Source organism: Pelobates fuscus, chromosome 3, assembly GCF_036172605.1.
Source record: "Pelobates fuscus isolate aPelFus1 chromosome 3, aPelFus1.pri, whole genome shotgun sequence".
NCBI classification, from domain to species: domain Eukaryota; kingdom Metazoa; phylum Chordata; class Amphibia; order Anura; family Pelobatidae; genus Pelobates; species Pelobates fuscus.
Genome location: NC_086319.1, coordinates 156,261,414 through 156,266,690, shown reverse-complemented (window position 1 = coordinate 156,266,690; position 5,277 = coordinate 156,261,414).

Sequence of the window (5,277 nt, the reverse complement as noted above, 5' to 3'; positions counted from 1 at the left end):
GCAGGCACCGGCTATAACTAAATGGTACGCTATAATAAGAGCACGAAGCAACCCAGCTAGCGTAACCAAACACGGTCACATTACATAACACATATTCAACACTACTCTGAAAAAAATGCTTAGACAAGCTTGTCACTTATATATATCGAAGTGCGCATTAAAACACCACGGCTTATTATTTGAAATTCAGGTAACACACTTTTATAGCAGCGATTGAGAAACCTGTAACATCTTACTTAAAATACAAAATGACAGAAATGTCGAACGGTACACTGCTCAATGTTTATTTGCATGACGCATTATATAACAAAAAAGTGCTGAGTTTAATTACGCCACTAAACTATTTCTATATGTTACATGTGATCGCGTACGTTATGGCTATTGTGGCTACACAGACACTGTTGTAATTCTTGCACGACAAAAATAAAGAATATATAAAATATTATATTATTATATATATTATATTATATTATAATCTGTCCCCCACCTAGACCCTTTTCCAGGATTTACATTTCTAGGCATAAGCGAATGGGGTCTCTGAGAATGTGTCTCTTGTTCCTCTGTGTTTCTGAAACCTTGAAAAATCTTAACAGGTCTTGCAGCAGTCTTAACTCTCTGCATAGATTTTGTTTTGTTAAGCCACTGTCTGTCATCCGCAGCAACATATCTTTCCACCAAACTAATTAACTCATCGGCTGATTGTGGATCACTCTGACTGACCCATCGACGCAGTGAAGCAGGTAAGCCCCGCGGGAATCTGTCCATCACAAGAAGTTCCATGATGTGGCTTGCCGTATTTATTTCTGGTTGTAACCACTTTCTAGCAAGATGTATCAGGTCGAACATCTGGGAGTGTATAGGTTTCTCTTGGTCGAAAGTCCAGGCATGAAATCTTTGGGCACGAACTGCCATAGTTACACCAAGTCGTGCAAGGATCTCAGCCTGGAGTAGACCCCTGCCTGTGCTGGTTCCAGGTCATAGAAAGCCTTCTGGGGTTCTCCAATAAGAAAAGGTGCCAGTATGCTTGCCCACTCAGTCACTGGCCACTCTTCTCTCTCAGCTGTCCTCTCAAAAGCTAGAAGGTATGCTTCCACATCATCTGTAGGTGTCATCTTCTGCAGGTAACGGCTGGCTCTGATCATCTTAACCTCGGACTGCGTCCCATCCGAAACTCTGGTTAGTCCCTTGGTCAAAGCCTGTATCTTCTTCTGTATCATGCTGGAGGCCTGAAGTTGCTCCTCCCTGAGCAGGCGGTTTGCCTCAGCTTGGGATGCCACAACCTGCTGGATCATGGCATCTGTGTTGGCCTTTTGTGTGATTACCAGTTGCTGTAGGGCTGCAATATATTCCTGTTGTGCGGCTGTGGCCTCCTGCTGTCCGGCTGTAGCCTTTTGCTATGCCGCTGTAGTTTGCAACAAAACTTTCACAACTTCCCCTTTACACCAAGCAGCAAAACCTTCTTTCTCCTCAAAACACTTCCCTCACTCCACCCAGTGGCGGATCCAGAGCCTGATCTCGGGAGGGGCACTTGTAGATTATTTAAATAAATAATCCAGACACAATAACCACTACAGCTCAGTGTAGTGGTTATAGTGCCAATAATGCCAAGACCCCCTCCCAGAGTAAGTAGTCAAACTGTTTAAGAACTGTTTGACAACTTACCTGAGGTCCTCTGGGGAATGGGGCTGTAGTAGGGCAGAGGAGCAGTGGTATGTGTGAGTGGTGCAATGTGTGAGGGGTGCAGTGTGTGTGTGTGTGTGTGTGTGTGTGAGGGGGACAGTGTATTAGCAGTGTGTGTGTGTGAAGGTTGCAGTGTGTACGTGAGGGCGGCAGTATATGTCAGGGGTGCAGTGTGTGTGTGGGTCAGTATGTGTGTGTGACAGTTACAGTGTGTGTGTGGGGCAATGTGTTTATGGGGGGCAGTGTGTGTATGTGGGGGCAATGTGTTTATGGGGGACAGGGGCAATGTGTGTGTATGGGGGGCAGGGGCAATGTGTGTATATGGGGGGCAGGGGCAATGTGTGTGTATATGGGGGGCAGGGGCAATGTGTGTGTATATGGGGGGCAGGGGCAATGTGTGTGTGTGTATATGGGGGGCAGGGGCAATGTGTGTGTGTGTGTGTATGGGGCAGGGGCAATGTGTGTGTGTGTGTGTATGGGGCAGGGGCAATGTGTGTGTGTGTATGGGGGGCAGGGGCAATGTGTGTGTGTATGGGGGGCAGGGGCAATGTGTGTGTATGGGGGGCAGGGGCAATGTGTGTGTATGGGGGGCAGGGGCAATGTGTGTGTGTATGGGGGCAGGGGCAATGTGTGTGTGTGTATGGGGGGCAGGGGCTATGTGTGTGTGTGTATGGGGGGCAGGGGTAATGTGTGTGTGTATGGGGGGCAGGGGCAATGTGTGTGTGTGTATGGGGGCAGGGGCAATGTGTGTGTGTATGGGGGCAGGGGCAATGTGTGTGTGTGTGTATGGGGGCAGGGGCAATGTGTGTGTGTGTATGGGGGGCAGGGGCAATGTGTGTGTGTGTGTGTGTATGGGGGACAGGGGCAATGTGTGTGTGTGTGTGTGTATGGGGGGCAGGGGCAATGTGTGTGTAGAAGAAAGATAGGGGGGGGCTTTTTTTTTTTTTTAATGTGTGTGTGTTTTTTTTTAACATTTAATAAAAATTTATAAATAATTTTTGTCCCCCCTCCCTTCTTACCTTTACTGGGAGGAGGGGGGACATCTTTCTTTCCCTGGTGGTCCCAGTGGGGATTCCCTGATGGTCCCAGTGGTAGGAGTGAACTCTAGCCCGCGCTCCAGGGCTAGAGTTCACTCTCGCGAGATTTGGAGCGTTGCCGTGGTAACCGCGGCAACGCTCCAAATCTCGCGAGAGGAGGACCCGGAGGAGCTGCTGGTAACAGCTCCCGGGTCCTCTCTCCCTCCCCTGCCGGTCGGCTGTCAGTAATGTGCCTGCAGACCGGGGAGGGAGATCACTGATCTCCCTCCCCGGTCTGCAGGCACAATGCAGGGCTGGCACTTGGGCAATGTCAGCCCTGCATTAGCCGGCAGGGGAGAATCTCGGGGGGGGGCAATTGCCCCGTTGCCCCCCCCCCTGGATCCGCTACTGACGCCACCTTGCTTTAACTGTAGTTATATAGCTGCTCACAGCCCCTACAGGTGAGGCTAATGACCTCGTTAAAGTTTAAAGTTCTCCGTACATATATTCTTAAATTGTTATGTGTAAAAAAAAATCTATTTTTTTTTTCTTTTACATTTGGCATAGCTTGGTGATAAAATGGTTGCATTAACAGAGTCAAAATACCTTAATACCTTACGTTGTCTTCTTTTAAAAAAATATATACCTGCGGAGGGTTATTCTGGGATTCCTGACAGATATAGGTTTGGCAATAGCAAAGTGCTACTTGTACTTATAATCTTATAACTTTCCAAAAAAAGCTAAGAACATGTTAACATTGGGCATTACTAAACCCAGGACAAAATTTTAAAACTATTTAGCATGGGTGTTTTTGGCAGTTGTAGATGCGCAACAGATTTTGGGGGTCAAAGTTAGAAAAAGTGTGTTTTTAAAAAAAATGTTTCATCATATTTTATAAAAAATGTTATAGTAAATTATATGATATGAGGAAAATAATAATAATAATGGTATCTTTAGAAAGACCATTTAATGGCGAGAAAAAACGGTATATAATATGTGTGGGTACAGTAAATGAATAAGAGGCAAATTACAGCAAAACACAAACACCGCAGAAATATAAAAAGAGCTCTGGTCCTTAATGGTAAGTGAAATTGAAAAAGAGTCTTGTCCCTAAGCAGTTAAAGGGAAAGCGACTATTATTATTTGGAATTCTGTTGTATATGTATACATCATGCCTGAAAGCAATGTTTTGCATTGGAGTTATTCTCCCTCTAATGGGTTAATCTTTGGAGAATTAATGAGCGGAAACAGGTGCTGCATAGACTAATGAGTTTCCATTAGGGAAGGAGACTTGCAATCTAAAATTGAGGTTATTAGTATTTGATTAGTTTTACACAGCAATCCGCATTACAGGAATAAAATTGTGTTTTCACATTTCTGAGGTCAAAGGTAGTAATTGGAGTTTTTTTCCTCAGATTTGGCCAATCTTTTTTCATGTAAACTACTGGGTTGGAACTGGTTGTGCTTTTTCATTATAGTGGGTCGAGTTGTGCTGTTATTTGCTCTCATGATCAATTATATTGTGATAAAAAAAAGTGCATTTGAGTCAAGTACCTGAGTGACGGATACCAAAATGGAGGTTCGTTTTTTTGTTCAGCTGCAAAATGCTACAGTTTGCTACAGCATAATTTGAATTGTACATACCCTCATTGATTGTGGTAAGGTATATTTTTTTAAATGTAACGATCTATTCATATCTTTTTGAAATACAGGTTTCAGAGCATCTTTTTCATTAAGCTATTGCTTAGTTTATATTCATTGACTTCTGATTATTTAATGTAGTTTTATTTCGGCATACACAGTTTGTATACAAATTCTAAATGTGTCAGAGTTAAATGGACACTGTAGGCACCCAGACCACTTCAGCTCATTGAAGTGGTCTGGGCACAGTGTCCCTATTGTCCTTAGTGCTGCAATTCAATGCTTTCCTGTGGGGAGGTCTAATGTGCGCGCTGCATTTGCCACATAAGCGCATTAGAGCTCGCTCATTGCGTGACGAAAGAGGAGCTTCGACCCAACGCCGATGGACATCAACGCTTGGGTAAGGTAAGTAAATAAAGAGTTAACCCTTTATTTACCAGGGAGGGGGGGCACAATGGAAGGGGGTTGGCAGGGGAAGTGATAGCACCAGGAATACCGCTTTTTAAGTGAATATAATAAGTACCATAACAACTTTAGCCTAATGAAGTAGTGTTGGGTTATAGATCATGACTCTGTGGTGTCACTGCTCAGTTTTCTGCCATTTAGGAGTTCAATCACTTTGTTTATGTAGCACTTCCTAAACACTTACTGTAAAGAGAGGTCTAACCTTTTAAACTTCCTTTATTGCACAGTCTGTTTAATTTAAAACTTCTAATCCCCTGCACTATTAATAGCCTGCAGAGCCCATAGGCAGGCCCGGACTAGCCATCGGGCAAATGCCCGGTGGGCCGCGATGGCCGCGTGGCCGAGGCCGGCAGGGGAGATCACAGGATTGTAACCATTGCTTGATTGGTTAACGTCTAAATGGTTGCACCACATAAAAGGAGAGTACCTGTCATTAAACCTCAGTTCTACTTTACCCTTCCAAACGTAGCTTTGT